General features: G+C 46.1%; 1 protein-coding gene across 1 annotated transcript in view; it reads left to right on the forward strand.

Annotated features, from left to right (window-relative positions):
- The window catches only part of TMEM101 (transmembrane protein 101), a 157,400-nt gene that overhangs the window by 125,242 nt on the left and 6,625 nt on the right, over positions 1-25,533 (forward strand). The window lies entirely within an intron of this gene.

Here is a 25,533-nt window from a genome sequence, read left to right on the forward strand (position 1 = left end):
GGCCTGTTGATTTTTGTGTTTGTTTGTTGGCGCCCTCATGCTTAAGGGTCAATGGTGCGCAATATAAATAAAATCAAATAAAAAAACGAGCACCGGCAGCCCAGCCTGCTCCTGGGAGGTTTGGGGGAGCGGGGGGTTGCGGGTGAGAGAGGTGGTTTAGGGGTGGATGGGGAGAGGCTGGGCCCAGGCACAACTTAAAGCAGGGTTTTTTCCAGCACCCCACACAATGGTCGTTCTGAACTGCTGGAGGAACCTGCTTGTTGGAGAAGGGGCAACATGGCTTATAGGGCCCACACTGAAGCTAGCATCACCCAGCCTGTCCACGCAGATCGGACCGCTAGGGAGCTACCAGGCTGCTCGGCCTTAGTTCTGCTTGGAGGGGAGAGCCACCCACATAAGGGGGACCAGCTGAGGGGGCATTTCCTTGACATGGTCCCAAGACGGGTGGAAGCTAATTGCTTGAAACAGCTGCGTCCAGTCAAGCAGTCCAACCCTAGACGGACCAAATGTACCAAATCTATCCCGTAGAGCGCAGGGAGGCACATGGGCAGGCTGCCCTGCCATCTGTATGCAAGTCAGCTGAGGTTCCTATGTTGGCCAGGCACCCTGCCCTGAAAAAGATTTGCCTCTCGGAAAACACAAAAGGAAGGCCAAGTTCTGCTAGGACATTGCATGGGGTGTGGCCTGTGGCCAGCTTCGGGGGGAGGGTGCAGTGGTTTTGCCACGGAGCCCACAGTCGAGCAGCGAGACCAAGTGGAGTACAGACAGGACCAATACACATTGTCTACAGTAATCCTGGGGAAGGTGACTAAGCTTTCTTGTAATCTGTGTATCCCACGTGACAGAGGAGGAGGTCTGGGCCAAAATGTCTAGCCTCCTTATAGACCCAACTGGAGAAATGTCAAATAGTCCCCATCCAGACTTCCACAGCAGGCCAGCTATCTGGTCCTTTCATTCATTCCCATGGCCTACTAGAAATGGCTGGGGGCTCGGAGGGCGGCCATCTGGTAGTGCAGTGCATTCCAATGGGCCAGAGACGGTTGTGGAACCCATGGGGTGTAGCCCTTGGCCAGTTTAGGAGCTGGGGCGTGTGCAGTAGGTTTGCCACAGAGCCCGGTTTGGGCAGCGAGAACCAAGTGGAGTGCCATGAGAACCCATACACACTGTTTACAGTAAGCCAGAGAAATGTGACTAAACTTTTTTGTGATCTGTGTATACTGAGTGACCAAGGGGAAGGTCTGGGGAAAAGTGTCCAGCCTCCTTTATAGACCCAACTGGAGAAAGTGTTCCAGTTGACGCCCATCCAGACTTCCAGACCAAGCCGGCTCCCTGTGCCTTCCATTAGTTCCTATGGCCCACTACCAGATGGCCGGAGTTCGAAAAGCAGCCCTCTGGTAGTGCAACCGATTCGAAGAGATCTGTTGATGCACTAGCTCTTTGGTCAATATCTTTGCATATAAAATGGTTATTGTGTTTCTTACATAGTTAATTCTTAGCCCACTTGGGCGTGATTGGGAAAGGTTTTGATCTGATATTCTCTGATGGATCAGATCATATGTAACTTAAATTAGGGGCATCAGATAGTGTACCCTTTAAAGATCGCCCACTTGGGATGGTTTTTTTGAATGACTACATGTGGTATATAAATTATGAATGAGTAGGATTTTTGCTGCTGCGAGTCCTATGGCTACAACAGGCTGTAGCCTTTTAGACCACAGCCATGCAGGATGCACTACATCGGTTTTTTATTTTTATAAAGATATTTGATCTTTTGGGTTTCATTGTAAATTACAATAAAACTTACAAACGGAAACACAATACAAAGGTATTGTTAATTGAATACAAGTTATAAATATACGGAACGTTTTTAAACTGAGCACATTGTAACTGGCATTTGACTAGTTTAAAATGGCTGATCGGTTAAACCTTACTGAAGTTGAATATGAAAGCGGTCAGATGAGTCTGTAAGACTAGCCTGATCAAGTCCCTGTGAAGGGACGGAACGTGTGGCACAAGATCAGTGCCCTGGAAGCTTTACTTAGAAGGGATTGTGTCCTCCGAAGTATTCCACATCCATGACCGGTAATCGCCACAGCTGTGCTGCTTCAGAACATTTTCGGCGTCTGCTTCGATTATGTTGATACGCTCCCTTCAGGGCCTCCGTCGATCCGACGTCACCGGATGTTATAAGTAGGACGCACGACGCCCGTAGCCTCAGTTCCGTTTTTTCCGCAAACGTGTTCGCTTCGGAATCTCGGCGCGCCTCGGTTCTTCAATCGATTCTTCGAACTTGTTTGTTTGTAGAAGTTATCATGTCTTCGTCTTCTATCCCGCCGTCGGGCTTCAAGAAGTGCCACGGCTGCGGGTTCCAAGATGTCGCTTACGGATCTGCATTACATTTGCCTGTGGTGCCTCAGCGAGGACCACGCCACTGATGACTGTGACGATTGCCAGTCTTTGACGTCGAAGGCCTTGCAGGAGCGGAAGAAGTTGGTCAGTAGGGTTTCCAAACCCCGTAAGTCGAGAGCCGCTGGGCTTTCGACTGACGATTCTAGGGGCGACTCTCCGCGTCGGCGCAAGTCCAGGGGGTCTCGGTCCCGGAGTGGCTCCCGCCATTCCTCTGCCTCTTCTAGGCACTCGCGGAAGCGCCGTCATCGGTCGCCTTCCTCGCCCGAGGACTCCGCCAGACGGCGGGTAGCTTGTCCCAATAAGCATTAATCTCCTGCGGAATGGGACGCCTTTCGCAAGGAGATGATGGCGATTTTCGAATCGCTGGGCTCTGTTTCGTCCGTGCCTTCGAGAGAAGCCGGCAAGGAACGCCCTAGGGCCACCGCTCGCATGCCTTCTGGCTTGGGTGGTTGGCGCGATCATCGGGAGCCGTCGAGGTCCCGATTGGACAAGGTGGATCGCTCTAGCCATGCCCGCTCCTGGTCTCGGGCCTCGCCGCCCTCGAGACCGTCGAGCATGTGAGGTCTTCTAAGAAGATGTCGACGCCATCGGCGCCATGTCCGTCGGGACTCTCTCGAGGCTCCTCCTCCGAGGAATTCGACGACGCCATCAGCGCTGAGGCCGTCGAAGGACACGCTCATGACTCCTACCTCGAGGCCTGTGTCGAAGTCTACGGCGCCTCGCTCTACGTCGATGGCGATTCCCTTGACGCCTTTTGTGGAGGCTTTACCAGAAGTCCCCCGTGCATCGGTGAAAACTCATAGGAAGGCCCGGAGGAAGTCAGTGAGGCCTGTATTTGAACCGTTTTCTGTGCCCTCATCCAGGGATTTATTACAGTCTCTGGATTACATCTCTGAGGTGGATGAAGGGTCTGAAGAAGGTTTGGTTCCTGATGAGGTTCCTGACGACGAACTATTGTCTGGTCATAGCCAAATGGAAGACCTGCGTCAGTCTTTGCACGACACCAGTGGTCCGAACACCTCTCCGAAGGTTGAGTTTGGTAGGCCTGAGCCTGGCACGCATGCCGAGTCTTCACACCGGCGTCTCATGTCGAGGGTGACGGAGTACTTGGGGTGGTCTGCGCCACCAGTGGATTTTCTGCAGGATGACCTGACGGATATCCTGGACCAAGGTCCACCAACTGACCCAGTACTACCATTTGATATGGGTGGCGGCAGCGGCTTGGACTGCTCCGGAGAGTCTACCGGCAGTGGGTAAGTACCGTCCAGCCAGTGGCGACCCCTGCTACTTGTCAACGCACCCTACTCCGGAGAGTTTGGAGGTGCAGGCGGCTACGGCCCCAGCAAAGCAAGCGTCGTACCCTACCATCTCTCCTGATAGGGACGACAAACATTTTGACGGTTGGGTGAAGAAAGTATTTTCTTCAGGAGGGTATGGCTTTGAAGGCAGCCAACTCTGTGTGTGCCATAGCATGTTTCACTCACACTCTTTGGAATGTATCTTTGGTGGTTGAACATATTCCCGGAGGGGAGGAACGGGATGGCTTTCTTGCCCGTGTACAAGATGGCAAGGATGCCATGTGTGAATCCGTTCAATCGCATCTGTACGCGGCAGACTGTCAGCCGGTACATGGCGGCGAGCACCATGATGCGCAGATTTGCGTGGTTGCGGAAGTCAGAGTTTGCTTCTGATGTACAAGTCTGGCTTCTCAACATTCCCTTTGATGGTGAACATCTTTTTGGCAGCAAGGCTGATGAGAGCCTTGAGAGGTTGCAGACCTCCAAAGCTGCAGCGAAGTCCTTGAGTACTGCAGTGCGTCAACCTCTGCCTTTTCGGCCTAGGGGACAGCAATGGAGGGGAAGCTCCTTTCGATACTACTCTTCCTTTAGTAGATCGAGGAGGGCTGCCAGTCAAAGGGGCCAATGTAGGAGTATCGGAGGTGGAAAACAAGGTACTCGAGGTGCCAAAGCCGCTCGGACAGTTGCCTCTTTGCCCTCAGGCACTGCCGCAGCCGCTTCCGCTCAGTCATGAGGCCATGTCCCATTGTTCGCCGGTTGGGGGAAGGCTGGCGCAGCATTTTGTAGAATGGCATGCCATTACTTCAGATGTGTGGGTTCTGGAGATCATAGCCCATGGCTACTGTCTTCCTTTCCGGCAGAGGCCTCACGACAGTCCACCGGGGAAGAGTCTGGATCCTCTCCTTGCACAGGAAATCAAATCCCTGCTGGAGAAAGGCGCCGTAGAACTGGTGCCTGTAGTGGAGAGGGACAAGGGATGGTATTCCCCATATTTTTTGATCCCGATCATCCGTCATCTGTCACCTGCCACTCCCTTCAGAGGCTGGGCTTCTCCCTCAACTTAAAGTCCCACTTGACACCTACCCAGCGGCTCCAGTACATCGGAGCAGTGCTCGACACATCCCTGGGCCAGTGTTCGCCTCCCCAGGTGAGGGCTCGTCACATTCTGCAGATGGTGCACAAGTTTCAACATGCCCAGAGTCTCCCGGCATTAGAGTTCTTGAGGTTGCTCGGCCTCATGGCATCCTGCATTCTCCTGGTGCAAGAGGCCAGGCAGCGGATGAGATCTCTGCAGTGGCTCTCAAGACGCAGTGGTCTCAGTCCTATGGCAGGATGTCGGATCCCGTTCAGGTGCCACCCTCGGTCGCCCAGGATCTTCTGTGGTGGGTCGTCGAAGGCAATCTGTTGAAGGGATGGCAAGTGTTGCGGAGGTTACGGAGGTTCCGTTCCCGAATGATCCTCATTGCTCTGGCATGGGCCAGGAGAGCGTGGTACCCGGACCTTCTCGAAATGTCCATCTGCCCTCCACGCCGTCTTCCCTATCGAGACGATCTGCTCTCACGGGAGGGGGTGGGTCAGGTTCTCCATCCAGAGGTCAAGTCTCTCAACCTTCATGCTTGGTTTCTGAAAGGTTGAGATATAAGGATTGGCACCTCCCTGAAGACGTTATGGAGGTGTTGCTCTCGGCCAGAAGGCCCGCAACCAAGTCCCTGTACCATTGCCGTTGGAGAAAGTTCTGCGACTGGTGCAGAGTTATGTGGATCCTTTTTCATGTGACATTCCTGTGAGTCCGTCTTTTTTGCTTTCGTTAGCCCACAAGGGCCTGCAAGTGGGTACCATTAAGGGTTACCTCGCGGCGCTGTCTATATTTAAGCGCTCATCTGAGGATTGTTCTTATGTTAAGATTTCTTTGATTTCTCAGTTTCTTAAAGGGCTCACTAATGTGTTTCCACCTGCACCTTTCCAGGTGCCTGGTTGGGATTTGAACTTCGTGTCAAAGTTCCTGATAGGAACGCCGTTTGAGCCCTTACATTCTTGTCCTTTGAGACTGTTGACCTTTTAAAACTGTATTTTTAGTTGCGGTTACTTCCACTCGCAGAGTGAGTGAGTTGCAGGCACTATCCGCTAGGCCACCTTTCACAGTGTTCCATAAGGACATGGTTGTCCTTGGGGTTCGTCCTTCTTTTCTTCCGAAGGTTGTGTCGGAATTTCATTTGAGCCAGAAGGACATTCTTCCGGCGTTCTATCCTCTTCCACATCCTGGTAAGGAAGAGGAGAGGCTCTATAGGTTGGATCCTAGGAGAGCTTTAAGTTTCTATATCTCACGCATGTCCTAGGTCAGAGTGGACGATCAGCTCTTTTTAGGATACACTGGAAGGCGTTTGGGACAAGATGTTACTAAGCAGACTTTGTCTAGATGGATTATCTTGACAATCTCTGAATGTTACCGTTTGGCGGGTAAGGACCCTCCTGTAGGCTTATGGGCCCATTCTACTAGGCAGACCCTCCAGTTTATAGCGATTTTGCGCTCCTGCAAAATGCCGCAAAAACAGCTGTTTTGTGCAAAAACAGCATCTTTAAAAAAAAAATTACAAAGTTTACATTTTTTTTAAAAAGTAATCTGCAAAAATTACTGTTTTAAAAAAAAATAATACTCAGGGTGCCAGGTTCTCAACTTTTTATTTACACAATTAATGAAATCACTTGCGCCCCAAAAAAGTGCAGCCCAATCCACAAGGGACACATGAATGGGCACATTTTATATGTGCGCCCATTCAGATGGCCTTTTTTACCTCCTTGATCAAAAAGTGGCGTTTCTGTCAATTTAAAAGTGCATCCCTCATTTCCAAGCAAGTTGCACTTTTAAATGTGCAGAAATTGTAGGCAACCCTACGCGCACAGGATGTCATGCATTTCTTTTAAGGTATGAACCGCTGCTGAGTGGCTTGCATTTCTGTTCCTCAAACAGGACAAAAATGTATTTTTTGGGTCGCATTTTACAGTGGCAGGCACCTGGAGTGCCTGTCCCTGTGAAAGGCGCTGGGAGCTTGCAGCACACTGTCGGGAGAGCGAAAGTACTGCCCATTTTGATGACAAAAATCTATCGAATGTTTACAATTTGACCAATTTCGTCCAGTACTATTCGATCGATTTTTATAAATACTAAACATGTGTTGCGGGGGTGTCACCCGCTCTCCACGTTCAGTATTTTTGGTCTAGGGTGGTTGCAGAAGTGTTTTCCCCTTTTTTCTCAAAATTGGAGACGGGACAGAAAAAAAAGAAAATGGTGAAAAAGGGACCCTGCAGAGTCGGATCCGACACGCGTTAGAGGGACGGATCTAGCACCGCAGGGTTGCAGGGGAAGCGGTAGCGACCAAGCAGTTAAGTATGGGAAGGGGTGGGGTGGTGGTGAAAGGTACATTTTGGGTTGTTTGGCTGAAGTGTAAATCAATTTGCGGCAAAATTGACTACAGTCAATTCCGTCGCAAATAATTACACTTCGGTCAAACAACCCAGAACACCATTGAAGGAGCTGGCCAGCGCACAATTTGCGCTACAGCTCAAGCCTGTGGAAATGCGCCAGTCACCTTTTTGAGAATAAGATGACCTGCTCATTTCCAAAAATGGGTTGTCTAAAAATAGCATATCCTCCGTTCTTTTTTTAAATGCCCCATTATTTGAGGAACTGGGTCAAAATCTACATTTAAAAAAAGTTTAAAAAAAATGGTTACACTATGAGAGAGAGGGAGAGTGATGGGTGAGATGTGAAGTGATAGGAGCAGTGGGTCAGAGGAGGAAGCGCTGCACAAGAGAGCAGAGGAAGCAGTGATGCGGTGGGCCAGAAATCTGAGAGCGGGCAGAGGTACAGAAAGTAGAGGGAGCGTGTGGTCAGTGAGCCAGAAAGCAGAGAGGAAGCGGTTGGCCAGAAAGAGGCAGTGAGCCGCAGATTGGGAAAAAGGATGAGGCAAGAGTGCGATAGAATGGGAGAAAAGATGCAAGATGCAGAAGCAGCACAAAAGAATGAAGGACTGTATATTACGGGAGGAATTGTAGAGTGTAAGGTGTGAGTTGGGAGTATGATTTGGAGTGTGGCAGGGGCTGGGCAGTGCAAATTATGACTTTACAGTGTGATATAGCACATGAGTATTTGTATGACAGAGTGAGATGTTAAGGAACGTAAGTTGTGATGGAGAGTTGGTGAGATGTGTGTTGGTGAGAGAGGTGTGTGGGTGTTTGGGGGATTGGAGAACATAGAAGGGGAATATATTCAGCATTACAATTGATGATGAACAATTTAGTTAATACTATTAAATAGGCATGAACATTAAACCAGAAATGTAGCCAAATCAAACCCTGTTCTGCCAAGCCAGAGACATCTGGGACTCTTCCTATTAAATTAATACAAAAGATACATAATAATGATACCCTGGCTCTCTTGTAGCCTTGCACTCTGCCTATTTCCTGCAATGTGGCAATCTTACACCCTCCAGTTAATACAAAATGTCCTGCAAAAATGCTGCAATAAATAAAGGTTTGTGCCGCAAAATTTGCCATTTCATGCCTCAAATTTTGCCATTTCATGCTGCAAAATCCTGGAAGGTGTGACTAGGGGTGTGGCTGCCTCTACTGCTCTGCAGAGGGGTGTTCCCATTCGTAACATTTGTGAAGCAGCCACATGGGCATATGTCCATACTTGTGTAAAACACTACCCCCTGGATTCTATCCATGGGCAAGATTTGGCCTTTGGCAAGGCGGTCCTCTATTCTGCAATTTAATTGGGCATTCTAAAATTCTAAATTTTTTCCCACCTCCATACGTTGGTACTGCTTTGGGAGTCTGTCATAGATGTGGAATACGTCAGTGGACACAATCCCTTCGAAGAACAAGTTACTTTCTTACCTTGTAACGTTCTTTCGATGGGATGTTCCTCCGACGTATTCCACATCGCACCCTCCCGACCTGCCCCTCTACAGAATTTCTTATGCGATTGCAGCTTACGTTTCCGCAAGGCTTTCTGTAGTCATTGTTTTTTCCGCCATACTGGTCGGAAGCATTCCGCGGAGTTCTCTGGCCTTAGCCATACTTTTGCTAAAATATTGTTATATTTCCCCATTTCTCTACCCCAACGTCGAGTCACCGAATATCCACACTCGACGCCGGCATGGAGAAAGAATCGACCGTCGAGAGCTGCACGATGGATTTGGGCCTCAGAAGGCCTCTGGCCTCGGCCCGGGCCTAGGAAGGCCTCTGGCCTCGGCCCTGCAAGCAGGGAGAATGGGGGGTGGACATACTCTACACTCTTGTGGTATATAGGTACATTCTTATATAATCCTACACTTATTAGCCCGCTGCCACAAGGTGCGTATGGAGGGTACCCCTTTCCAATTTTGCCCCAAGTGCAACCGCAAGTACCCTTGGGTTGACGGGCACGGCACGTGCAATCTCTGCTTACCGAGGGACCACCCGAGGCTAACTGCAGAGCGTGTAGTAGGTTCAAACCGAAAACACTCAAGGACCGTTCGATCAAGCGTTGGGCCCACCACGCCAGGCGTCAAGAGGCCATTGCAGCGGAGGGCGCCTTCAGCGATGGCAGCAACGCCGTGCTTTCGGACGACGAGGGCAACGTGGCGTCAAATGACAGCCAAGTGCAAGTCCCTGACCTCGGAAGGTCGTCCAGCATGGCGACACAAGCGCTACCCACAGCACTTCCACAAAACACATGAAGTCCAACCGAGACTCGACGCGCACGTCGAGTACTCGGAAAGAGGCACATAGAGAACGGTCTGAATCGGTGTCCTCTGGGCGTTCTCGATCTAGATCGCCGCATGACTCCAGGCAACTATCCACTGTTGCCAGAAGTGCCTCGCCCAAGGTAACGGAGGTTCGATCGTCGGAAGACGAAACCGACCTCTATCCCCAGTCCGCACTCCAGGAGTCGGCGTCAACAGGCCGTGCAACGGCTGCTCCTGAGTCCCAACCTCCACTATCCAGAGATAGGGACACTACCCCCGAACCTCGGCGCCAGGCGTTGAAAGGCTCCAAGGGGGTGCAAAAACAGGGTAAACACTCTTCCACACACGGGGAAGGGGAAAAACAGAGGAAGCAGGTTCAGCCTCCTCCCACACCTCAAAAACTTTCTACCCCACATAAACAGATGGACAAGTCTCAGTCTTCTGTTATCCCAAAGACCCCTGTTAAAACCAGTAGGTCTAGTCTAGATAAGACAGGGAAAGGCCTTCAAGAAAGAATCATTCGCAGTTCAAGAGAGTGGTCTACTGATGACATAGACAGACATGTCAAGGATGTCATCATTGGCAGATTTCTACGCCAAAAACCCTGAACACTTTCTCTCTTTTACCCCCGACGGGTCAACTCCTTCTTCAGGCTCTAAGGATCCTATACCCCCAAGTAAGAAGTCCCGGGTTGAAGCTGCTACTTCAGACCCCTTCAGTATACAGCCCTATTCTCAATATCAGGGAGATCCATCCCTTTATGAGGATCCAGATTTGGGCATGTTGGAAGAACAAACTGGGACAGGCTACTATGGAGATGACGAGGACCAAGAGGAGGAGGAGGACAATCCAGAAACCTACAGGCTAGATTCCCCGGTAGATTAAGAACCCCTGGTTACCGACTCCCCTGTCGCTAACCAGCTTCTTTTGAATGAAGTGCTTTCCAGAGCGGCAGAACTCTTCCACATTGACACCCAGGGTGCTCAGGAAGAGAGGTATTTTGCCGAGGAGTTAGTGGGAGAAAGGAGACCTGTTGCCCAGGCCATCCATATCCTTAATTCTATACAAAGGAGGATAGACCCTTCCCTTGTTAATCCCTATCTCACCAGGGCGGTAAACCCCAGAGTTGAGAAGCTTTTCAGGGCAGCCCAAACAGACCACAGGGCATCTGAGACCGGACTCCCTGGTAGTTACTAACACCCGTAAGAGGGCTGGAACACCCTTGTCATCGTTGGAAGCTCCTCCCGACATGGAGAGCAAGAAGATTTATGGCTTGGGCAGGAAAGTAGACTCCACTTCCGCCTACCAGGCAAGGATTGCCAACTCCACCACCCTGCTGGCGAGTTACAACTGCCACCAGTGGGAAGAAGTCGCAGCACTCATAGATTCTGCCTCAGAACCCTTAAAAAGCCAATTGGCACGAGTATCGGCGGAAGGAAGAGCCGTGTCCGGTTGCATATTAAAAGCAACCTTTGATGCCGTGGATAACGCCGGCAGATTGATAGCAGAAGATACTGTTATCAAAAAGCATGCTTGGTTGCGACGGTCTGGGTTCAAAGCCGAAACCCAGGCTTCATTGATAGACAAACCGGTGGAGCCGGATCTATTGTTTAGAAAGGCGGTCAAGGACGTGCTGAAAAATGCCAAGGACGAGTATGAGAGACTCAAATCCCTAGGCCAGCTAACCAATAAACGCCCTAACCAGAGGGGGAATGGCAATTTTCATTGCCCACATGGACAAAATTCCCAGAGAGGGTCTAACTATTCCCAGGGGCAGGGTACACAATGGAACAGGCAGCAGTCTACCCAGGGTTATGGCAGGGGTAATAAGAGAGGGTCTGGTAAGGGTAGCAGCAGGCACAGTAGAGGCGACGACACGCCTCCACCAAAACAGTGACGTTCCTTTCAGGGTCCCTTCTCACACATCCCCATTAGGGGGACGCATTTTCAACTTCACCCAAGCTTGTGAAGGGATCACTTCCGACAGATGGGTGCTGTCCACAGGATACTGCATAGAACTGTTAGTGCGTCCCCAAAACAACCCTCCACGACAAAGAATACATTCTTTGGACCACGAGAAGATCCTCCTCGAGGAGATCGTCCATCTTCTAGCAAAGGACGCAATAGAACTTGTCTCGGGACACCAGGTAAACAAGGGTATTTATTCAATTTACTTCCTTGTGCCAAAAAAAGATTTGACAATGCGCCCAGTATTGGATTTACGGCCTGCAAACAAGTATGTCAAGCCCCAACAATTTTGCATGACTACTCTCCAAGAGGTAATCCCCCTCCTAAAAAAGGGGGATTACATGGCAAGATTGGACATGAAAGATGCCTATTTCCATATTTCCATGTTACCAGCACACAAAGTACGTGCGCTTCAAGGTGGACAGTCGGCACTACCAGTTCAAGGTACTGCCCTTTGGGATAGCCTCGGCTCCAAGGGTATTCACCAAGGTACTGGCGGTGGCGGCGGCACACCTACGCAGGGAGGCAATCCCGGTGTACCCTTACCTGGACGACTTGCTCATCACGGGGGAGACCCCAGTAATTTGCAGAACAAACGTTCTTCGAGTTAGGGTTCTCAATAAACGAGAAGAAGTCAAGTCTGGTGCCAAGCACCTCCAAACAGTTCCTAGGAGCTATCCTAGACACGGAAGAGGGGTTGACCTTTCCATCAGAGGAAAGAATTCGGAATATACTGCTGCAAATTCCGCAATATCAGGCCGGTCGCCAGATAATGGTACGCAAAGCAATGTGTTTGCTAGGCATAATGGCGTCATGTATTTACCTGGTCCCCCACGTGTGCCTGCGCATGCGTCCCATGCAGGAATGGTTGGCGAAACAGTGGTCTCAGGCAAGTGGTCAGTGGGACGATCTAGTGGTCGTTTCGCCAACACTGGTACAAAGCCTTCACTGGTGGACAAGAGAAAATCTGTCCAAGGGGAAACCCTTTTACGATCCCGAGATACTGGTGGTAGTCACTACCGATGCACGCCTGACAGGGTGGCGAGCTCACCACCTCCACCACACAGCTCAGGGTCTCTGGTCTCACTCAGTGGCCAACAATCACATCAACCTGCTAGAGCTTCTGGCAGTTTTCAGAGCACTTTAAGTGTTCAAGCTCTACCTGCTGAATTGGTCAGTGCAGATCCGGACGGACAGCACTACAGCCATGTTTTACCTAAACAAGCAGGGAGGGACTCGTTTGCCAAATCTGTCCAAGCTTGCCCAGAAAATTTGGATATGGGCACTCAGACGGAAGATCTTCCTTCATCTCAACATGTTCCAGGGGATCTCAATTCTCTGGCGGATTTGCTTTGAGCAGAGATCCCCTCCCAGAGGAACATGAATGGTGTCTACACAGAGAAATCGTTGAAGATATCTTCTCTGTTTCCCCACTATAGACCTATTCGCCACAAGCGAAAACAGACAGTGCCCAGGATTTGCATACAGGTTCCCCCAGCCAGACTCCCAGGGGAACGACCTGTGGATGAACTGGTCATGGATGGTTGCGTACGCTTTTCCACCAACACCTCATCAGGAAGGTGATCTACAAGATGAACAGAGAGTCAATGACGCTCGTCCTAGTTGCTCCCATGTGGGCGAGACAACCATGGTTCCCACACCTACGCACACTAGCGGTGTGCGAACCCATCAAACACCCGGGCTGGTACAACCTACTGTCCCAGCACCAAGGTCAAACAGTGCATCCTCAACCCAACTCAATGAATCTAGCAGCATAGCTTGTGAGGTCATAGAGTTGGGACATCTCAAATTATCTCAGAGGTGTATGGACATCCTAAAGGAATCTAGGAAGCCAAACACAAGGCACTGCTACTTTGACAAATGTAAACGATTCGTTATCTGGTGCCAGAATAAGCAAGTCACACCAGTTGATTGCACTCCTTCCACAATTGTCACATACATGCTCCACCTGCAGGATGCAGGACTAGTGTTGAACTCAATGAAGGTACACCTGGCAGCGCTGTCAGCATACACCACATCCCATAACAAGGTGTTGTGGTGGAAGATAACAGTGGTTAAAGCTTTCATGGAAGGAGTAAAGAGACTTCACCCTCCTATTTCAAACCCAACACCAGGATGGGACCTTAACATGGTGCTATCTAAACTCATGGGCCCCCCATTCAAACCCAACACCTGACTTATAAAACAGCCTTCTTAGTAGCAATAAATCTATAAGAAGGGTCAGTGAAATTCAGGCTCTGTCAGTGCAGGATCCATTCTTTACAGTTCATAAAGATAAACTGGTTTTATGTACACACCCTAGGTTCTCAACTAAGTTTATTTCTAAATTCCACGTGAACCAGTCCATCGAGCTTCTGGCTTTCTTCCAAGACCCACAAAGCTCGGCTGAGGTGAAACTACACACCCTAGATGTGCGTAGGGCGGTCCTCTACTATGTAAACAAGACCAGACTGCTAAGCAAAACAGATCAGCTGTTTGTCTCCGTAGCTACAGGCAGAGAGGGAGATTGCGTCTCTAAAGGTGCCATCTCTAAGTGGATTGTTAACTGTATCCAGCTGTGTTACCCTCTTTCTGAAAAAACTCTGCCTTTCACGCCAAGAGCCCACTCTACTAGAGGCATTGGGGCCACTCTGGCTTTCATTGCAAATGTACCCCTTGACACCATTTGCAAAGCAGCTACTTGGAGCTCTATTCACACTTTTACTCAGCATTACTGCATTGACACCCATTCCAAGACAGATACTCAAGTGGGACAAGCGGTTTTAAGACCTCTATTTGCTCATGACCCTTCTCACATCCCACCTCCTTCTAACACTGCTCACTAATCTATGCACAGCATGTGATCTAAGCAGATTCAACAAGCCTCAGAAGAGATACATTACTCACCGTAATCATATTTCTGATGCTTGTATCTGCTTAGATTCACATACGACCCACCCTTCCTCCCCTGTGAGAGAAGGCGCATGGATGCTTGTAGTCTTATCTAGCTATCTATCTGCTTGGATTATCTGTACTCGCGCTACTCCTCATGCTACCTCATGTCAGAAAAAATAAAATCTGAGGGTCATAGACGCGTGCGGGATCATGGGTACAGTGGACGTCACACTAGGGATAGTATTACTGGCACGCCCTGTGTCGACGCCCATTTTCGAGTTTCGAAAAACCAACTGTAATACTCTGCAGCTTCCACTAGATGTCGGCCTATGCACAGCATGTGAATCTAAGCAGATACAAGCATCAGAAATACGATTACGGTGAGTAATGTATCTCATATATGTATGTCCTTCTTTCCATCACACTAATGTTGATGGAAACTGTTGATTGAGGTCCATGGTAACCTGCCAATTTCCTATAATCTGGCATCCCAAGTAGTCCTGAGCCAATCTCATGTGCAGCCTGCAATGAGAAATTGAAGGGAAACCAGATGGCACAACCCCTACTCTGCTCTCTAGGAAACCATGCATGTGAGGCTATGACATGGCTCAATGCAGGGTCTTGCGGTCACCCGCCACCCCTTGTGTGAAAATGAGCGCCTAGAAAAAATAACTCCCCTTGCCTTTCCAAACGAGTTCTTGATGTTTATGGAGAATTTAAACAAGGCGGTAGTGTTGGCTCCTTTCTTAAATGATACACGTGCCTTCTCTGCCCATTGTGCCAAACCAACCATTTGTCTAGTTAAGAGTAGTTATGATGTTCCTGTATCTTGAGGAGGACTTCTGTTAAAACAGGCCATTGAAACATTCTAGGGACCACCTTCATGTTGGACAGCCAAACTCTGAACTGGTAATGACTGTCCATAATATCTACAATATGCAGATATCGCTGGTGCTTTCTGTGGACAGCAATGGAAGTTGCATCCACCTGATCTGTGGGTACCAGGAAATCAGTTTTTGAGTCACAGATGATTGTCTGCAGTGTAATGAAGTTCTGTCTCCTTTTTTTCCTGATGTATGTGCTGCTGTGGAAATGCAGATTCAGCCCACTGAATGTTTGCTTGACAGGAAGTGGCTTGAGTTGTATGCCTTGATTTTTCTCTGCATTAAGCATCTTTTTTCATAGTCTCTTGTTCGGATGTTGCAAATTTTGTAACTTGAAGGTCAAAGATTTAAATCCTGGCAGTTCCGTGCAGCCTTCAATACATTTCAAGTCTATGAAAGACCAAGTTTTTTTTATATCATTATTTTGTTTATATCGGAAATTGTGCCCATAAAATCTAAAATACAATCATAATAGCATGTACATTATAATTCTGTGTTAGTAAAAAGCAGTCAGATATTTATGGGCAGACAAACCGGAAACCCCAAATAGCAGATCATAAAATGACATAGCGATGCATGAAAAAGTTATGCATCCTCTAAATTCGGTTGAAGATGCTCCCAGACGACTTCCGAATCTGTGTTTAGTTATCCAGGAGTTACTCTTCAGAGAGAAAATAACAGGAGAATCTTTGGAATCTGATTGGCTGAGTGGGAAACGGGCACTAATTCTGTGATTCCTTGGAAATTGCTAAATATTAAGATGGTGCTAAATTGAAATTCATCCTGCCATATGAAAAATACTCTGTCAAAACCTTAGAGTTTAGGAAAGTCAAGTTCACGAGAGGCAGTGCTGGTTTCCATTTCTCTTCAGCTACTGTTATGGTGGTGTCATTGAGGTGCTACAGGACCATTGAAGACACACTAGAGAAGCTGCTAAACGAGGAGGACAAACCCTTGCAGCTAGGGTATAGTGCATCTGTATTAAATACAGATGATATGGTTCTATTACAAGCAAGATACAGTCCATGCCCAGAGGTTGCAGTTGAGTTCTTTTTTTTGCATGTAGTATATTTATGCAGTGCAATCTAATCGCCTGCCTGAGAACCAACACCCTGGCTAAAATGTTAAGCTAGTAGTTATGTACTGCATGGGCATTTTTAATTCATGAAAAGAAATGAGTTGCAATAAGGTTGTCTTGGTTTACATAGACATTGAAGCAGCAGATTCCAGTGTCTCTGCTTCATGTAGGATTTGAACTTCTCAGGCGCCAAATAATACTTTGTTCTTGATTGTTATTCACTTCTGGAATGAGGAGGTTTGGCCCTGCTTATCCCCTGGGGTAAAAGGTGGAATGGCTTCTGGAGCAGGGTGCCACAGCCTGCCGTGCCATACTGTGCCTGAGGGTGTTGTGGGGATTATCACTGGGCCATCCCAACCATGCCCGATCATTTAGCAGAGGCTTATCTCATGGAGAAAGAGCATTTCCCTATCCTTCTAATGGATGCCCCATCATATGTAAACCTTATAAAAACCCTGCACTCCTTTACTGCAGTTGTGCTCAAAGGTTCGCTGTATGGAATTAGTGGGACCCCCATCACACAAGGGCAGTTCTGGCAGGACTGACAAAACTGCTGCCATGGTAACGGTAGAGCTGCTGAGAAAGGTGTGGTTGCTAAGTCATTCCCACAAAGACAAGGATTTCAGAAGCACTGGTGCAAAGACACACTAAGCAACATTTTGTTTTCTGAACATGTACGTATGCTTATAATACCATATGGGGCCTATCAGAGCTGCAGCGCAGCAGTCTCATGTTTATGCAATGGAATTCCAAAATAGCGTCTGGCCTTAATTAAGGCTCGTATTGGGTTTTCTTGTTAGGGCGTTGATGCATGAGATAGATTTACCAATCCAATTTTGAGTTAAACATAAATGCCTCAATGGGCTTGTGTACAGATGGATGTCCCTGGGGAGGGGACAGTCTGCTGTTATCTAATGTTGGCAGTTTGGAGGTAGAGCAGTTGCTGTTTTAGAGTGTTAGTTGGAGCAGGAGATAGGAAGCTAATAAGAGGGTAGGAGAGTAGTTAGAGGTGGTGTAGAATAAGGAAGAAGTCTGATTTGGGTGGGGAAGAGCAGTAAGGAAATGAGGTGGCTGGAAGGAGTAAACCGAAGAAAGGAAGGAGCAGCAGAAGGTAGACCTTATAAAGGAGAGCCTTTTGGTAGAGGTCTCAAGGGAGGCGAGGTAAATAGAAATAAGAAGGAGGTTGATAAAACCATCTGGAGGAGGCAGTTTGGGGTCCGGGAGAATGTAGTTGAAGACCTAGGAAGAAGAACAATATTGAGATTGGAGAAAAGGAACGGACAGCAGATGGGAGGAGTTACACTAAAAGCCTTAAAGGAGGCTGTTAAGGAGGGGTTAAGGCACGTGGCAGAGGCAAAAGAGGAGTTGAAGGTAGTGCAGAGGAGTAGACAAGGTCCCTTTAGTCACAAGATGGTTGCCATTTGTCGATGATGAAGCAGCTCTGTTGCTCAGGTCCAACATAAGTGTATGTGGTTCCCTGAGACCCTCATGAAAAGGTCTCCCAGGAGTCCAGGGTGAGAAGCAGAGGTCTTGAACCCTTGGAACAAGAAACCAACAAAGAAGTATAGGAATATTTAAACTCTTCCGACTCTTGAGTGGCATAAGTGAGGAAGGGATCACCAGGTTAAGGACTACAAAGCCGAGAGACTTTGTTGGTTAACCTGAAGTTGACAATACCGTGTTGCTGAGCTGAATTTGCATTAGAGAGAAGTGATGACAATACTTAGGAAGGGATCACTGGAATGAAGGTTACGAAATTCAGAGATTTGTTTCTGAAACTGAAGGATTTTATTTCTTTAATAGTATTGTGGGGTTTCCCCCTATATGTTATGCTATTTAGTCTTGTATCGTACACAGCTACTGTTATGTCCCAAAGTACTCCAGTACACAGGATTGCAGAGTAAAGTTATTTATTACTTCTTTTTAGTAATAAGGTCAACGACCCCCGGGAGGGTTTCAACCACCGTCCACCGTCTCTCTCTCAACTCACTCTCCTCCTGGAACCTCGAACCCCCGGGGTCGAGATCCACATTCCAAGCGCATGCTAACCATGACAGTGACAGCATGTTTGCTTACTTGCTTGTATGATACACTGATATCCTAACACCACCATGACAGTGACAGCATGTTTGCTTACTTGCTTGTATGATACACTAATATCCTAACACCTCCTTCCTTTCTGACATTTTTGAAAACCATAAATATTCTTATGATGACTAACAGATGTTATTGATTAGATTGTGATAAAATCTTAGAACATAGAACATAACTAAATTTGAATATTGATGTACAGATGTGAAGAATCTAAAATAAGTTAACTTCCAATAGTGAAATTGAACTTGTATGTCAATGGTGGGGCGAATGACAGAACCTTATTTTTTCCATCATTCTCTTCCTCTGGAACATTTGATAATTGCTACTCTCTCCTTGTTCCAAATACCTCCACCTCTGACTAATACTGATGAACCTAAATCTTTTACCACTTGTTTGGGCTCAGAATACAACGATGCCCCTTTGCGTACCTTAGTCGGTAGCTTAATTTTTATCCAATCACCTTCATGAATCTTAAATTCTTTGCAACAATTTTTTAGATCATACCTTACCTTGGATTTAACTCCTGCCTCAAACATTCTACTCCTCACTCTTCCCACATCCACATCAACCATCCTAGATTTTCCCATCCATCCGGGACATAAATGAGAATTGGGTTTCCTACCTCTCAACATCTCAAATGGTGTCAATCCTGTAACACTATGAGGCGTAATTCTGTACTGAAATGTCCTTTCCATTGCAGTTCTGAACCAATCCCCACCAGTTGCTACTGCAATTCTTATAGCTTCCATCAACGTCCTGTTGAAGCGTTCAACACATCCATTACTTTGGGGATGATAGAGAGACGTGTTTACCTGTTCAATACCATTCTTATCTAGAAAATCTTTGAACTCCTTGGATGTCAATTGAGACCCGTTATCCGATAAACATTTCCTGGGAAAACCTTCCCTCCAAAATAATTGTTCTAGAAATTTGGAAATACTGCTGCTAGATATATCTTTAAGTAAACAAATCTCTGGCCATTTGGACAATAAATCTATGACCACCAACAAGTAACTGTCACGAGTCCCTCCTATATTAAATGGTCCTAATAAATCTATTGCAATCTCATCCCATGGTACCCTCGGTGTTTCCCTAATGACCATGGGAGTTTTTTGTATTCTCAAGCCTTTGTTTCCCTCCAGACATTCTGTGCAATCCCTGACTTGCTCTTCAATCTCTTTGTCAATTCCAGGCCACCAGAACTCAGCTCTTATTATGCCTTTGGTCCTGGCTATACCTAAATGTCCTTCATGAGCTATCTCAATTACTTGTCTCCTCATACCCTGAGGAACTATCATCTGATGCCCTCTATATAGATACTTATCATTGATCCATAGATCTTCTTTAACTCTGGCAAATCCACCCATATCACCTCTGTAGTTCATCACTCCATTCTCTCTTACTAATGCTAATACTTTCTGATATTTTGAATCTTCACTACACGCTTTAACCCACACATCTTCCTTTAAAGACTCATGCACCTGAAAAATTTCACATGTTTCTTCTTGATTTGTTTGCTCTACCCTGATGTGACCTTCTCTATGAACAGATCTTGACAAGGCATCTGCTACGACATTAACTTCACCTCTAATGTGAATCACTGTGAATTGCAAACCTTGAAGAGCTGTTACCCACTTCATTATGCGTCTTGATACACCTTCCAGTCCACCCTTAGTAAAAATGCCAACTAACGGTTTGTGATCAGTACAAATCTCAAATTTCCTTCCCCACAAAAACCTTTTGAATTTCTCAACACCCCAAATACAAGCGAGAGCTTCTTTCTCCACCACTGAATATCTGACTTCAGGATCTTTAAGTGATCTTGAAGCAAACGCTATGGTATGCAGCCCCTCTGAATCTTCTTGCATAAGCACTGCACCTATGCCATAGTCACTGGCATCTACAAAAAGTAGTGTGGGCTTCCCTTCTTCAAATGTCTTTAGAATGGGAGCTTCAACCATGGCCTTTTTTATCCTTTCAAATTCACACTTACACTCTTCACTCCATTTAAATGTCACACCTTTGCGCGTGAGCTTCCTCATGTATCTTGACATGTCTGACAGATTCTTGATGAATTTGCCATAGAATTCAACTAACCCTAAGAATGATAACACTTCTGCTTTGGATTTGGGCTCTTCCATTTTCCTTATAGCTTCGATAGCCTCCTCTTTAGGTTTGACTCCCTCAGCAGTGATTTCGTGGCCTAAATAAACCACTTTACTTGCTTTGAATGTACATTTTTCTGACGCTATCGTTAAACCGGCTTCTCCTAATATGTTTAGCACCCTCTTTAACCGCCTGTCATGTTCCTCCTCATCTCTGCCACAAACTAGAACATCATCTTGGTAGTACATTACTCCTTTCTCTCCACCTAGTAACTTGTACATAATACTCTGAAATACACTCGCCGCCGACACCAAACCAAACGGCATTCGTACACACCTAAATAAACCGTTGGGGGTAATAAATGCGGTTAGATCTCTGGAATCTGGATGCAACTCAATTTGGTGGTAAGCTGATTTGAGATCCAAAATTGAAAATACTTTAGATCCGGAAACACCAACCAGTAGATCATCTATCCTGGGTAGTGGAAATCTATCTGCTACTACCATACTGTTAAGATGTCTTAAGTCAATGCATATTCTCAAAGACCCAGAGGCTTTCCGAACTACTACTATGGGGCTCACCCATTCTGAAGATTCAATTCTTTCAATGACCCCTTCATCTTCCATTCTTTTTAACTCACTTTCTACACCCTCCTTAAGTGCCAGGGGAATGGTGCGTAATTTCGCAATCTTGGGAACTGCCCCTTTTTTTAATCTTATTTTGTGAACAAATCCCTTCATACATCCAAGTTTGTTTCCTTTCTCACTCACACTCTCACTGTTTACTGTTAAGACTTGTTCCGGATGACTTGCTTCAAGTCTGATTTTTAGTTCAGCTTGGTCACTCCACGATAATAACTCTCCTCCTTTGTTGGCAACATAAATATTCGTGGTGGCTTCTCTATCTTTAAACTGCAATTTGGCCTCAAAGTATCCTATTATTTCTATGGGTTTGTCACCATATGCATTCACCTTAATTTTGTTTTCTCTCAATGTACAGCACTTAAATCTCTCCTTCCATACCCGTACTCCTATTAGTGTGTAGTCCGCCCCACTATCCATAAGCATCAATATTTGTATCCCATTAACCAAAACCATGGCGTATGGCTTTTTCTTCTTCACTTGCCCATCAATGGCATTCACCATGAAAACTACCTCTCTGCCATTCTCAACATACTCATCCTCCGCATTATTTACATTGACATCAAAAACTTGACCTGAATTGGAATTAACATTTCTACAACATCTAGCTATGTGTCCACGTATACCACAATTATTGCATATGACGTGTGTTGCAAAACATTCCTTGTCCGATGCTACATGTGAGAAACTCCCACACCGGAAACACCTTCTTGATGAAACATCTCTATTTGTCACTGCTTCTTTTGGAAATCGGGAAAAATTAGTCTCACGTGAGAAATTCTTATTGTCTTTGACCCACACTTGGCGATTCCAACTTTTCCCCGCTGGAAGTCTACTCTCCTGTCGCTCCTCGCCTTTTTTCTCATACTGTATCTGTCTTTTTGAAAAACTTGAGCCCATCCTCGCCTTAACTTTTGATACTTTCTGAACTGTGCCCTCTGTTTCTTCCAGCTTGGATTTATCTGTGTTCATCTGATTGTCTGCTTGTAGTAGCTTTATGCATTTATCAGTGTGTTCCACCATCTTTGCGATCTCTATTGCTCTATCTAATGTAGGATCCTTCTCCTTCCAAAGCTCTTTCCTAATATTGTCATTGTTGCATTTGATCATTAATTGATCCCGTATGTGTTCGTCTTGACAGTGAGTAAATCTACACTTCACTGCTAAGCCCCTCAATGCTGTGATAAAGTCTTCTATGTTCTCTCCGTTCTTTTGTTCTCTGGTGGCAAATTTGTATCTCTCTAAAATAATGTTCTCCTCTATTTTGTAATGTTTGTCCAACTTGGTTAGTGCCTTCTCATATGGACCTGTGTCTGGTGCATCTGTAGGCTCTGGTAATTTCCTTAGCACTTCCTGGCCTGCTGTTCCTAAACAATGAAACAATAAGGCTTCTTTCCTTTCATTTGAATAATTAGGGCCAAATACTGCTAACGCGTATTTATGAAAACCTTCCTTCCAATCTGACCATCGTACTCTGGGTTCTCCAGGTGAAGGCAAGAAAAATACTGGGGCCGGAACATTTGCCATTGTAATCTAATACCAGGCCTTATATATGTTATGCTGTGGTACGGTTTAATATTTCCCTCATTACAACCATTTAAATATCTGCGTTGTGAAAGCTATGCTGAAGAACTGTTTTTCAAATTTCCCACTTCAACCGTGTGAAGCCTTGTGAAATATGACTCACCCGCAATTTGTGCAGCGTAGCGCTGTGGATCTGGTGTTGGGTCACGTTCTCATTCAGTGTCCTGCGGTATAATACACTGCTTCCTTCTCGCCGGGTCGGTGAGTTGCTTTTAGATTAATCTGTTTCCGTATTACGTTTGCGATCACTGGCCCGCCTCCGTGTTTCTCTTGTTGCGTGAGGACGTCGGTTGTGGCGTCCGTTACGCCGTAGGGTCCTTTTCTCAAATAATAGTTGCGTCCTTGAAATTGTATTCCGAACGCTATCAGTGCGTATTCCGGAATGGCGTTGGGGCGCGCCTGCAGATATTTGAAAGTAAACTTCTTTGCACAATGTCACTTAGTGTGCTTGATTGAAGTGTCGTCGATGTCTGCGTCAAGTTGATTCCTTTCTTTTTATAGTAGTCCTGGTTAATGTATCATAGCTTCCTTCCTTTCCTGAATCGTGGCTATAAAGTTGTAGCTTGATACTGTGCCGGGGGTCGTCTTTGAAAATCCTTTATCCTCGTCGCCAGTTGTTATGTCCCAAAGTACTCCAGTACACAGGATTGCAGAGTAAAGTTATTTATTACTTCTTTTTAGTAATAAGGTCAACGACCCCCGGGAGGGTTTCAACCACCGTCCACCGTCTCTCTCTCAACTCACTCTCCTCCTGGAACCTCGAACCCCCGGGGTCGAGATCCACATTCCAAGCGCATGCTAACCATGACAGTGACAGCATGTTTGCTTACTTGCTTGTATGATACACTGATATCCTAACACCACCATGACAGTGACAGCATGTTTGCTTACTTGCTTGTATGATACACTAATATCCTAACAGCTACCACTTGTGTGATCTCCTATAAAAGGAGTTGGAGAACCCTATACCTTTTTTTAAAAAAAGGATTTTCGTTTTTTTTTTTTACAAAATGTATTAATTTACAATTAATCACCACAGTGGAAGATGAAAATGCGTCCCATAGGGGAAACTACTTTTATTGTTAGGATGATTAATCACCATTGTCCATTATCCAGTGTATAATTGTTCCTCTTCACAAGGATTTTTTATTAATAGTTTTAATTTGTGTTTCTCTACTTTACTGTTTTTTTTGCCTCTAGCGGATTCCTTCAGATCCTACAAGAAAAGTAGTTTCCCTTATGGGAATCCTTAATCAAAGGATGATCAAAAGATTAAAGGGATTACTAATTGCATAAAAAATGGATACAAGCTACTTATTAATTGCATATAAAGTTGATAAACAATCACGTAATATACATTTAACAAGGGAAGAACCTTCTGCATCAAAAATAAAATAAATATTGTAAAAGATGATCCTGGGGAGACCTAATTTCTACACAATTAAATTGATGCAATGTATCAGTTAAAACATGTAGATCTATTTTATTTCGGGAATGGGTATGTTATGACAAATAACTCGATACATAGGCTATATAACAAAGATATTAGAAAGTCAACAAAGTTCACTGACAAAACAAAGCTTAAAAAGACACATGATTTGGTAGAGTGAATATGATATGAAAGAATTGAGTGAATGTGATTGAATTGGGTTATATGTTGAGGTTGTTCAGTAGACATAGTTTTAAATAATGTGCAACAAATGCACTTTATCATCGTAAATGTGTGTCAATTAATTGAAGTATCAAAAATTATCTTAGAACGATCTTTTTTGATCTTTCATTGTGGTGTTTACACGTAAATCAATGCATTTTGTACAAAAACGTAATTGGGTGCAAAATCCCTTTTTAAAACAAAAAAGGTATATGCACCTGCGGACAACAAATCTGGATTTTGGAACAACGCCCCCTCCCCCCCTGCTCCCGTACCCTCATGCCCCCTTTCGCGTCTGTGAGAACACAATCTTCTTATTCCTGCTAGTTACTGAAGGAAAGTTTTGGGAAGAAGTTGTGATGGTTTTATTTATTTTAGGCCTTTACTTAAGCTTCTTTGTCTGTGTGGTGTTTATCTCACTCAGCTTTGTAACTATCATTACCCATGCTCAGTTTGAGCATGGGTAATGATACCTCTGTATTTGATAACGTGCAGTGATGATCAGCAGCAAGACTTCTTCTGTACACAAGCTGTGACTGCCAGATTCATAGTCCGATTGGTCTTCACAAGAGGAAGAAGTAGGACTTCTTACCAGTTTTCTTTAAGGTTGTGTCACATTCTCATGCTTCAGGACCTGTTTCAGGGATGGGTAAGGAAAGGGTGTAGACTCCCCTTTTAAAATCAAAAATTGATAGAGCAATGGAAACTCTGCTTCCAACCAAGAGGGTTCGTCCTTGGTTGTTGCAAAATTCAAACCGTCATGGCCGCACACTCTTGGGGGTGTGAATTCTGGTCAGGAATCGCAGACCTCCTATGACATTATATGGCTTAATCCATTTCCTTTTGCACAAAGAGAACAATGTTTAGCTGAAGAACACACAGTGCAGTTTAACACATGGACACCCGCTAGGGCATCCCTCTGGACACACAAGCTTATACTCAAAAAGATACTTTTCTGCCACCAACCAATGGAGGCAGCAGCAATCTGTGTGAGATTACTTCGGAGGGAATAGGGTGTTATTGGAACACGCTTCCCGAGTGGTTGGGGCTGTCAGGAAGCACATTGTGTGGCCCTGTGAGATCTCTGGTTTTGACCTATCAGGAAAGAGTTGGTAAAGCCAGTGAGAGAAAAGCAAAATGCCCAGGCCCTCTATGCAATGTTAGTTCTTCATCCCCACAATAACAGCATTGGT

This window comes from Ambystoma mexicanum, chromosome 13, assembly GCF_040938575.1.
Source record: "Ambystoma mexicanum isolate Mex_15411 chromosome 13, UKY_AmexF1_1, whole genome shotgun sequence".
NCBI lineage: Eukaryota > Metazoa > Chordata > Amphibia > Caudata > Ambystomatidae > Ambystoma > Ambystoma mexicanum.